The sequence below is a fragment of the Glycine soja genome, chromosome 13, assembly GCF_004193775.1.
Source record: "Glycine soja cultivar W05 chromosome 13, ASM419377v2, whole genome shotgun sequence".
Lineage (NCBI taxonomy): Eukaryota > Viridiplantae > Streptophyta > Magnoliopsida > Fabales > Fabaceae > Glycine > Glycine soja.
This window is the reverse complement of record NC_041014.1, coordinates 4177536-4190399: the sequence shown is the minus strand read 5'-3', so window position 1 is coordinate 4190399 and position 12864 is coordinate 4177536.

Below are 12864 nucleotides of genomic sequence, written 5' to 3'. Positions count from 1 at the left end.
GCTATGGTCATATGCGAGGAAAGCATCAATGGCGGCTAAGTCTACCAAGCCGTCAACGTTCGGAAAGAGGACAACCCCAAAAATCAGCAAAGCTAAAGCATCCGCAAACGGGCCCCACTTCTCTTGGCTCGCCATATCCCTTGCCTTGTCTTCCAAGTATTTCCGAGGCAGGCCCACTACGCCGTTCCGAATTTGCTTTATGCGATCCAACTCTTTTGCTGAATCTCCAATCACAGCCGCAACCTTGCTCAAGGAAGGAAGAAAGCCGGAGAAAAGATACGGTTTTCTCCCCCCGAGAGGGCATCCTAATATCTCTTCAAACTCCTCAATAGTTGGCACCATTTGGAAGTCCCCAAACGTGAAACACCTCAACGGCTGGTCGTAGTATTGGGCGAGGGATACGACGGCTTCCGTAAATACCTCCGCTACGGTGAAATCTAGAATCTTCCCGTAAACTTTGCGGAAGGCTTGCCTTTGGAGGGGTCCCATCAATCGTCCCAATTCCTTGAGGCTAGTGACATCCAGACCTTTAACCTTGACTTGATAAAACCTTTTGCCGTTTTGATTTGTCCCCATCATTTTACCTAAAAAGGGTTGGATTAAGACTCCGACATGAATGATGCAATGCGTATGCATGAAACGGAAAGAAAACAACACAAAGGGGTAATTCACACAAACCCGTGGGTGCTTAGAATGCAGTGTAAAGAATGCGAAATAGACAACAGTTTATTTACATTTTACGCAATTCAACAAATGCACACACGAAGTTTCACAATTCCACAATTCCTAAAATAGGCCTAACTCACAAAAGATCCCTAGTGGAGTCGCCAACTGTCGCAACGTGCCCTTCATGGGCGAGCGAGGGTGAGGCTCACGGGTGCGCTTTCCAAAGGAGGAAAGATGCGCGGAGTCGCCACCAACGTTTATTTGTGGAAAACGTCAGAAAAATCGAAGGAAACCGGTCAAAATGAAAATTCTAAGTTCGGGAGTTGTATTTACGCTTGAGGAAGGTATTAGCACCTCTCACGTTTGTCTCAAAGGACAACAACCTATTTTTTAGAATTGTGGAATTGTGTTATCTTAACTTTTATTTCTTTTTATTTTTTGAGGTCGACAAAAGCGGGGCTTTTGCTCCTTTGGAGAGGAAATCAGACCTACGTAGTTCTTTCTTATGCGTGAATCAAGTGATTCTTTTTTACTTTGAAAGGTGATCATTTTAAGGCGTTGGACTTTAAGAATGATCCATTTTACTTGGAAAGAAACTGAAATGATAAACTTCCAAAATCCTATTTTTGTGGACGAGCTTGACTAGGCGAGTTGATTTTAGCCTTAGTTTCACTTTAGTTATTGGTCAATTCAATTAAGAATGAGAAATCCCAAAGAGAAAACGTTCGATTGATTTTTCGCTTTTATTTTACTAAAAGGTATTTTTTGATTATTATATTATTATTTTACCTCTTTTTTTATTTCCAACGTGGTTACGGCACGACCGAACAGTCGGAACTCATTTTAACCAAAATAAACGGATGATGCAATTCAAACGATCGGTGGAAATTTATTTTATTTTTAGATTACGCGAGAAATGACTTAAATAAATGGCTTAAGCACGTCAAAAGGGGGTATGAAAAGTAAATGAAAACGAGAATAAAAATACATGAAACAAAATGTGGACCACCACGGGTACATAGAATGAATTGAAAAGCTTGGTTTGAGGTACTTACCCGTTGAAGACTGAAGAAAATGAAGAACGAACAATGAATCTTCGAAGAACGGTCGAGAATCTTCGCGTAATTACTCACGGAAACGTTACGGAAACGTTACGGAAGCGCCTCGGCTTGGATTTTCTTCACGGAACTAATTTTCCTCAGCAAATTCGAAAGAGAGAGAAGTGCCTAAGGGGCTGAACCCTTTTCTTCTTCACTTCTTCCCCTATTTATAGCAAAATAGGGCCTGGTTGCTATTTACACCCCCATTTTTACTAAATACACCCCCTTCTATTTTTTTGGTGATTCTTTTTCCGTAACGTTACGAAACTTTACGAATTTCGTAACGATACCTATTTTCCTTCCGCAAGGTTACGAATCCTTACGGATTATGTATTTACTCTTTTTTAGCTTTCGAAGAAGTTACGGAAACTCACGGATTGCGCAAAAACACCTCTTTTCGATTTCCGCCACATTACGGAATTTCACGAATCACGCAAGCCTGCTTCCTTTCGATTTCTGAGACGTCTCGGGACTTCATTTATTGCACGTCATCAAGTAATAATCCCAGGACGAAATTAGGGTATGACAATATGGCCTCTGGTAATCGATTACCAAGGGTGTGTAATCAATTACAAGGCTTAAAAATGAAGACAGGAAGTTTAGATGGTCTCTGGTGATCGATTACCAATTGTGTGTAATCAATTACCAGGCCTAGAAATGGGATCAGGAACGTGAGAAGGCTTCTGGTAATCGATTACCAATGCTGTGTAATCGATTACCAGGCTTAGAAATGGAGACAGTATGTTGTGGAGGCCTCTAGTAATCGATTACCAATATTGTGTAATCGATTACACAGAGTAACAGGCCACTGGTAATCGATTACCAGTTATGTGTAATCGATTACACAGTGCATATTGCAGGTTTTCATGTTTTGAAGCTATGTAACTCGAGTTTGGCCCCTAGTAATCGATTACCAATGCTGTGTAATCGATTACCAGAGAAGAAAAGCCTTGAGGCACAACTTTTAATTACATGTAGTGGTTATGGGACACATTGTGTTGCTACTGTAGTTAGACCTCTTGTGAAAGAGTCTACCCCTTTCTTTTGTTTCTTGTAGATCGTGATGGCAGCGCAGTTCATCCATGACCGAGTGGAGATGGAGTGCCTAGAGGGAGCTTGGGAGACCCTCGAAGGCAATGCGAGGTGCCGATTCCGTGGCATGATCCGACTCACGGCTACTTCGTTGGTACATCCAGAGGAACCAGCACGCACGCTTCAGCGCACTGTGGAGTGGATATTACCTACACCTACTCCATATCTACTAGTGGAGCCAGTCCAAGTGATTGAGGTGACGTCATCTGAGGAAGACCCCGAGGAGGACCCAGAGGAGCTACCTCCTGAGCCTGCTGTGGATGCTCTTGACTTTCTAGAGGGTGATGAGGACCCACTCCCTAAGGTGGATTCTCCCAAGGACGTCATGTCGGCATCTGAGGCAGACTCTACGGAGGAGAGCGGTCCTGGAGGGATAGCGACTAGTGGAGGTTCTTCATCATAGCAGACGGCCCCGTAGACTAGGATTATATACTTTTTGGGGGGTGGGTGTATCTAGTACAGACAGTTAGGTTTACTCTTTTGTTTTTTTTGTATGGGTAGACCTATTGTATAGGAATTTGATGAATGTATACATGTGGCTGAAGCCACTACATTGGATACCTTTGCTCTGGATGACTCTATTTATTTTGCAAAACTCCCATATTTTGGACGGCTTTAGATGATGAATGTACTTATGTTTAATCTGTTATTTGAAAAGAATGTGTTAACAAACTTTATTTGAAATAGAGTTCACCGACCGTATTTTATTTTATTATTTTCACGTGACGACCTAAAGTAATGGCTGGCATACTTTTATTTTTTTGAAAGAGCAACATATTTTAAAGGTTATGTGGGATCAAAAAGAAATGACTCTGAATAGAGTTGTGAACTGGCCATTCAAGACTCTATAGTGATGATTTTCCTTCTGAACTTAATTACTGTGAAAAAGAGAAAGAAACGAAAAAGAAAAAGAAAAAAAAATTCCCATGGTTTTTGTTATTTAAATCATTACTATTAAACCAGTCATTATTTAGGGACGTCACAATTGGTGGTATCAGAGCAAAAGTTGGATTCTAGTGAACCTGTTTATGGTCTTACTGTGTGAATGTTGTGTATCTCTGAAACTTGGGAGTAAGTTTCAAGGAGTGACGTTAAGTCACACATTGTGTGTATTTCTACTTTCTTATCTTAAGCAGGAATGTGCAATTGATTACGTAGAATTGTTGTGTGTATATGTATGTATAGAGAGAAGGATATTGTTGTAACTGTCATAGCCTGTGTGGTACACTCTCTCAGTAGAATTTCTTGGATACTAATAGCTTCCCTACAGGATTAGGTATGGCAGGACGTGGTAGGGATCAGAACCGTGATGTCCTGGATCGCATCACAGCTGTGCGGGAAACCCTAGTGCAAGAATGTGATGTGGAGCCGGCGGAGTATCGAGGACTCATGGCTTTCCGTAAGAACCACCCACTGAAGTTCAGTGGGGACTATGATCCAGAAGGTGCTAGGTTGTGGTTAGCGGAGATTGAGAAGATTTTCGAGGCGATGGGTTGCCTCGAGGAGCATAAGGTCCCTTATGCGACATTCATGCTCCAAGGAGAAGCCGAGAATTGGTGGAAGTTTGTGAAGCCTTCATTTGCTGCACCTGGAGGCGTGATTCCTTGGAATGCCTTCAAGGACAAATTTCTGGAAAATTATTTTCCACGAGATCTTAGGAAGCGGAAGGTGAGGGAATTTCTGGATTTGAAGCAGGGGAACATCTCCGTTGGGGAATACACGGCCAAATTTAATGAACTTCTACAGTATTGGCCTCAATACCGAGATGCTCGAAATGAGGAAGATTTATGTGCTCAGTTTGAGAATGGGCTTCGATTGGAGATTCAACAGGCGGTTAGCTATATGCAGATCACGGATTTTAATCAACTGGTGACAAAGTGCAGGATTTTTTAGGACAAGATGAAGGAGAGGCAAGCTAGAGGCTTTGGAGGACCACAGAGAAGCCATCCTTTTAGAGGAAACAGTAGTAAGAGGATGAAGCCATATTCTAGCAACAAGGGGAAACAACCTATGGCTACGTCAAACATGAGCCAGTCAAGGGGGACTGGGGTACAGTGCTTTCAGTGTGGGGGACCGCATCTTAGGAGGAATTGTCCACAGCTCCAGCAGACACAGGAGAACCGTTGTTATGTTTGTGGCAAGGTAGGCCATTATGCTCGAGAATGTAGGGTGACTGGAAGACCGACGGTAACTGCCAATTCCAACACCGTCAACCGTGGACCCACTAATTCCACAAGGAGCGGTAATGTTAGCAACAACAACAACACTAGTGGTGGAAGACAAAAAGTGCCCTCCCGGGTATTTGCTATGAGTGGATCAGAAGTTGCTGCCTCCGACGATTTGATACAGGGTAAGTGTTTGATTGCTGATAAACTACTAGATGTACTCTATGATTCGGGTGCCACGCATTCGTTCATATCTCATGCATGTGTGGAGAGGTTGGGGTTATGTGTGACGGAGTTACCATATGATATGGTGGTGTCTACTCCAACTAACGAGCCTGTAACCACCTCTCGGGTGTGTTTGAAGTGTCCTATAATTGTTGAGGGTCAATCTTTTATGGCAGATTTGATTTTCCTACCTTTAGCTCATCTAGATGTGATCTTGGGGATGGATTGGTTATCTGCTAACCATATCTTTCTAGACTGCAAGGAGAAGATGCTAGTATTTGGTGGGAATGTAGTTCCAAAGGGACCATTGAAAGAGAATGCGGCCAACGATGGAGCGGAGGATGTTCGAACTTACATGGTGTTGTTCTCCATGAATGTGGAGGAGGTCGCTGAAGTTAGTAGTATACCAGTGGTGTCAGAATTTCCAGAAGTTTTTCCTGATGATATTTGTGAATTACCACCTGAGAGAGAAGTGGAATTCATTATTGACTTGGTGCCTGGAGCGAATCCAGTGTCGATCGCGCCCTATAGGATGTCTCCGGTAGAACTAGCAGAGGTGAAGGCACAAGTGCAGGATCTTTTAAGCAAACAATTTGTTTGCCCAAGTGCATCACCGTGGGGAGCGCCGGTCTTATTGGTTAAAAAGAAGGATGGAAGTATGAGGATGTGCGTAGACTACCGGCAGCTAAACAAGGTCACTATCAAGAACAAATATCCTCTACCAAGGATAGATGATTTGATTGACCAATTGAGGGGAGCGACGGTATTTTTGAAGATAGATTTGCGATCGGGGTATCATCAAATCCGAGTTAAGAAGGAAGATATCCCAAAGACTGCGTTTTGGACTCGGTATGGGCATTACGAGTATTTAGTCATGCCATTTGGAGTGACTAATGCTCCGGCTATCTTCATGGACTATATGAACCGTATATTCCATGATTACTTAGATCAGTTCGTGGTTGTGTTCATTGATGATATCCTAGTGTATTCAAGGAATAAGGAGGAGCATGAAAAGCACTTAAGAATTGTCTTGCATATCCTGAGGGATAGGAAATTGTTTGCCAAATTGTCGAAATATGAATTTTGGTTGGAGAAAGTGCAGTTCTTGGGGCACGTGATTTCTAAAGACGGGGTTGCGGTGGATCCAATTAAAGTGGAGTCGGTTATGGAGTGGCAACAACCGACAACTCCAACGGAAGTCCGAAGTTTCTTGGGGTTGGTTGGCTATTATAGAAAATTCATTGAGGGATTTTCTAAATTGGCACTGCCCCTAACTAAACTGACTCATAAGAATGAGAAGTTTGTCTGGAATGAGAAATGTGATCAAAGCTTCCAAGAGTTGAAGAGGCGGTTGACAACATCTCCAGTGTTAACTTTGCTCGACCCTAAGAGACCATTTGAAGTGTATTGCGATGCAAGCAGGCAAGGCTTGGGGTGTGTGTTAATGCAAGAGGGAAGAGTAGTGGCTTATGCTTCACGCCAATTGCATCCTCATGAAGTTAACTATCCGACCCATGATTTGGAACTGGCAGCTGTGGTCTTTGGCTTAAAGATTTGGAGGCACTATTTATACGGTACTCATTTTGAAGTTTTCAGTGATCACAAGAGTCTCAAATACTTGTTCGATCAGAAGGAACTCAATATGAGGCAACGAAGATGGATGGAGTTCCTCAAGGATTATGATTTTGGTCTTTCCTACCATCCAGGAAAGGCTAATGTAGTAGCCGATGCGCTGAGCCAGAAGTCTTTACATGTTGCGACTATGATGAGTTTGGAGCAGAGATTGATAGAGGAATTCCGAGATCTGAATCTAGCAATCGAAATGCGACCCAAGAGCTTATTTGAGGGAGCGTTGTAGATCACCAATGAATTCGTAGATCACATACGCAAGGCTCAAGAGGATGACTCGTTTCTGCAAGGCAAAGTGTTAGATGTGATGGGAGATAAGGATGTGGAGTTTAAGAAGGACACAACCGGGTTAATTAGATTCAAGGGGAGGATATGTGTACCATCTTTGGATGATTTGAAAGTTAAGATCTTGGAAGAAGCACATAAAAGTCGTCTTAGTTTCCATCCAGGAATGACTAAGATGTACCAAGATTTGAAGAGAAGTTTTTGGTGGCATGGCATGAAGAAAGATGTAGCTGAATATGTAGCAAGATGTTTAACATGTCAAAAGGTTAAGGCTGAGCACCAGCGACCATCAGGAGAATTAAAGCCACTAGAAATTCCGGAATGGAAATGGGAAAGCATATCTATGGATTTTGTATCTAGTTTACCCAAGACTAGTCGTGGACATGATGTTGTGTGGGCCATAGTAGATCGACTCATCAAATCTGCTCATTTTATTTCGGTGAATATGAAGTATAAGATGGAGAAGCTAGTAGAGTTGTATATCAAAGAAGTAGTAAGGTTGCATGGAATTCCTTCCAGCATTGTATCAGACAGGGATTCGAGGTTTACTTCGCGATTTTGGACAAGTCTACATGAAGCATTGGGGACAAAGCTGAAGCTCAGTTCAGCTTATCATCCTCAAACAAATGGTCAGACCGAACGAACCATTCAGACTCTAGAAGATCTACTTCGGGCGTGTATTATAGAGCAACAAGGTAGTTGGGTGGATTGTTTGCCATTGATCGAATTTACTTACAATAATAGCTACCAAGCCAGTATTGGTATGGCTCCTTTTGAAGCTCTATATGGACGAAAGTGCAAAACTCCTATTTGTTGGTACGATGATGGAGAAGCAGTACTCCTTGGGCCTGAAATGCTACAACAGATTACCGAACAAGTGAGATTGATTCGAGAGAAGATAAAAGCATCTCAGGATAGGCATAAGAGCTATTATGATAGAAGGAGGAAGCCATTAGATTTTCAGGAAGGAGAACATGTGTTTTTGAATGTTTCTCCTGTAACCGGAGTCGGAAGAGCTCTCAAATCTAGGAAGTTGACACCCAAGTATCTAGGTCTGTATCAGATTTTGAAGAAGGTTGGGCCTGTAGCTTATCAAATCGCCTTACCCCCGAGTTTATCGAACTTGCACCCTGTGTTTCATGTCTCTCAACTGAGACGGTACAACCCGGATCCATCACATATACTTGCAGTGGACGAGGTACAGGTGAAGGATAACCTCACCTATAAAGCACAACCTCAGAAGATTACTGATCAAAGAATGAAGTCGTTGAGAGGAAAGGAGATCACGTTGGTGAAAGTGCAGTGGGGACCCGACGAGGGTGATTCAACCTAGGAGTTAGAGGATAGGGTGAGAGAATTGTACCCAAGTTTGTTCATAGAGTAGTTAATTTCGGGGACGAAATTCCTTAAAGGGTGGGAGTATTGTGACATCCTGGAAATTTCTACCCGGAATTTTTGTAAACGATGCATTTTGAATGATTACATATAAGTATTATTCAGTGTATATGTATGTATACTCCTGGTAGAAGTAGGTATATTGGGGGAAAGATATGCGGGTTAGGCTAATTAACGAAGAGAAATCCATAACTGGATAGTTATAGGTTAATTCTCAATTAATTAGTTTAAAAATTATCGTTTTGCGTGCAACTTAAAATTTAACGAAACCAACCTCTGAACCACGCTCGGGGTTTCATTCTGAGCATTTTGATATATATATTGCCTACTTTCGAAAACTGGCCCCGACGGGTGCAGAGAAACGCGAGGGACTGGAACCAGAGAAACGGCATGCAAACTGAGGCAGGATTTTAGCGTTTCAAAAGGTCAGATTTTTTTCTCTTCTTGTGGATGAGTATGAGTCACATCAAGAGAAAAAGTGGACCCTTTTTACTCCACTCAAAAGAAGACATGTGGCACATCTTTTAAAAAAAAAGAGAGAAAAACCTTTTAAACTAAAAGCCAGGTTCTCTCTCCTCACTCAGCCCAAAAATTTCAAAAGCTTTTCTCCCTCTCTTTCTCACGTTGCTAATCCTTTCTTCTTCCTCACCATTGAAGCTCCATCAAAGCTCCAACCTTTGCACACCATTTCTGCTCCAAATCGCGAAAGGAAGCCATTTTCGGAATCGTAAAGCGCACCTCTCCATTGTGGGACTTCACATTTCAGGTTTGGGTAGACTTCTTCTCACATAAATTTTCGTGGGTATTGGGTTTTGGGAGGTATGATGGGTAGTTTTACTAGATTTATGCCTTATGATAGTTATTTGTGAAGAAATTTGTTGAAAGCATGCTAATGTTTGGTATGAGTCAAGCTTACCCATTCTGTTTTAGGGTTTTTATGATGATGCTTGTGATGCTTGTGTGCTGAAATGGCTGATGGAAAACTGATAGAGATGTAGGGTAGAGTTAACCTAGGGTTAAAAAGTGAGAATGTAGTGATATGAGTGGAAAAGTGTGATGCTTTGAGGATTTGAAAAGCCAAATCTGGATTTAGTGGTAATTGGAGATTAGAGTGAGGTAATCCTAGTTTGAAATGTCATTTGGGACTGTGGGAAAGCTTGGGTTGTGCAAAGGAGGAAAATGAGTGACCCAAAGTGAAGGCAAGAGCCATTTCTAGGGTAGATTGGGTGTTGAGGAGTCAAATTTTGATTCGGTAGAGTTTTCGTCGTAAAACCAGTTTGAGCGAGTTTAGATTAATGTTATAGACTTGTTTGAGATGAGAGTTTGCTCCAAAGTTTCCCCATTCTCATTTTCACTTCTCAAACCTTCAAAATCCACTAAATTGAGGGGTTTTAGATACCTAGATTTTGAGTTGCTTTGGTCTGAAGCTTGTCTTTGGTTTAGATATGATTTGTACTTGATTTAGGACTTGTAGGATCCAATTTGGGCAATTTTGGATGAGGGCAAGAGTAATTTCGAAAATCTGCACTTCTATGCAGAATTTTGTTGTTAAAGTGTGCAGCAAAATTTTGGGTTTGTGCAGAAAATGCTTAGGCATGACTGGCTGTGGAAAGGGTTGTACATATTGGGTTCTGGAAATTTTCTAGCAGATCCCAACGGTCAAAATGTAGACTTATGTACTAGGAACCTCCAGTAAAATTTTCGAGTCGATCCAACGGTGAACAAATTGGAAAGAAGGGAATGTTACTGGGGTATTTGAGTAAGAAAAGTTGTGGTATTGGTTTGTGTTTTGGGCTGAGTTTTCTGCCTCTACCCTGTTTTGCTTGGTTTTGATAGTTCATGATGTTTGGATGTTGAAATTTCTTGGATGTTGTGGAAGCTTGGGGGGATTGATGGGGACCCGGTGTTGAGAGGAACGAGGATAAGGGCTACGTGGGAGTACGTGAGCTCAGTTGAAGGTGGGTAACTGGGGATGGTGGATTCATGTGTGATTTGTGGATCTGGATAGTCGACTTGCACCATCGCCTGACCGCCACCTAGTACCACATGTGATGGGTACCCTATAATCCTACAAGCTTGAAGTGAGGAAGTGGGGAAGGGTGAGACTTCCTACTTTTATTCGTTGACCACAGAGTGGTACCTGGAGATATGTCGCGGGGGTCAGGAGACCTTAGGGACGTCAGGTGGGGTGCTATTGCCCAAAACCAAGCTTGACCAATCCCAACCCAACCCGGGCATAGTCAGTCAGTGAGAACCTGTGACGTACCTAAACAGGCGAGCTCCTGGCAGTCAACCGATAAAAGAACAAAGACCACAAAGCAAGGAGGCTTGTGTGGTGGCTGGCCAGCTATGAATTTTGAGTGATATCTGGAATATGGCCTCTGGTAATCGATTACCAAGGGTGTGTAATCGATTACAAGGCTTAAAAATGAAGACAGGAAGTTAAGATGGTCTCTGGTAATCGATTACAAATTGTGTGTAATCGATTACCAGGCCTAGAAATGGGATCAAGAACGTGAGAAGGCTTCTGGTAATCGATTACCAATGCTGTGTAATTGATTACCAGGCTTAGAAATGGAGACAGTATGTTGTGGAGGCCTTTGGTAATCGATTACCAATACTGTGTAATCGATTACACAGAGTAATAGGCCACTGGTAATCGATTACCAGTTATGTGTAATCGATTACACAGTGCATATTGCAGGTTTTCATGTTTTGAAGCTGTGTAACTCGAGTTTGGCCCCTAGTAATCGATTACCAATGTTGTGTAATCGATTACCAAAGAAGAAAAGCCTTGAGGCACAACTTTTAATTGCATGTAGTGGTTATGGGACACATTGTGTTGCTACTGTAGTTAGATCTCTTGTGAAAGAGTCTACCCCTTTCTTTTGTTTCTTGTAGATCGTGATGGCAGCGCAGTTCATCCATGACCGAGTGGAGATGGAGTGCCTAGAGGGAGCTTGGGAGACCCTCGAAGGCAATGCGAGGTGCCGATTCTGTGGCACGATCCGACTCACGGCTACTTCGTTGGTACATCCAGAGGAACCAGCACGCACGCTTCAGCGCACTGTGGAGTGGATATTACCTACACCTACTCCATATCTATGCAACTCTCTAAAAAGTCACTGAAAATGCTAAGCATACACCACTGGAAGGTACCAGGGGCGTTGCATAGGCCAAAGGGCATCCTCCTATAGGCAAAAGTGCCAATGGGACATGTGAATGTGGTCTTTTCTTGATCCTCAGGAGCAATATGAATTTGTAAATAACCAGAAAAACCATCAAGAAAATAGTAATGAGACTTACCTGCCAAGCGCTCAAGCATTTGATCAATGAAAGGCAGGGGAAAATGATCTTTTCTGGTTACCTGGTTCAGCCTCCTATAATCAATGCAGACTCGCCAGCTGTTTTGCACTCTTGTGGGGATAAGCTCATCCCTTTCATTCTTAATCACTGTGAGGCCTGTCTTCATAGGAACCACTTGGACTGGACTCACCCACTGGCTGTTAGAAATGGGGTAGATGATTCCAGCTTGTAAGAGCTTGGTCACTTCCTTTTTCACCACATCTAGAATGACGGGGTTGAGTCGCCGCTATGGCTGCCTCACTGGCTTAGCTCCATCCTCTAAAAGTATCCTATGCATGTTGGTAGATGGGATAATGCCAGGAATGTCTGCTAAAGTCCATCCAATGGCTTTCTTGTGCTTCTTGAGAATTAGCAACAATTTCTCCTCTTGCTCAACAGCAAGGGAGGCAGAGATGATCATTGAAAAATTTTCCTTGTCCTCCAAGTAAGCATATTTGAGGGTTGCTAGTAAGGGCTTCAACTCTAGTGTGTGTGGCTGAACAGTGAGAGGAACCAGGGTAGGAGAAGAAGCAGGTTCCTCAGCTTGTACCTCAAAAAGCAAGTCAGAATCATATGTACTTCCTGCAACATGGTTAGTGCATTCTGACTCTAAAAAATCAACATCAAGAGGTACAACACTCAGAAAATCAGAATCAGACTCAAATGCAACACAATAGCCTCAAGAAGAGAATTATGTGCACATAAAAGACCAAAGCAACGCACAGAGCTATGCGCCAGCAACATGCACAATAGTTATCAACACTTCATCAAGAGAATGTTGAGTTGTGCAATGAAAATCGTTAATGTAAACCTGCTGATCAAACAATCATTGTTCATGATTTGAATCTTTAGATTCTTATCAAAGAAATATTTTCTTTGTGGTGAATCTTCCTTAACTTATCACCAATCATGTTATGATAGTGGTGTCACTTCCATCTATAGTCTTATTTATTTTTAATTTT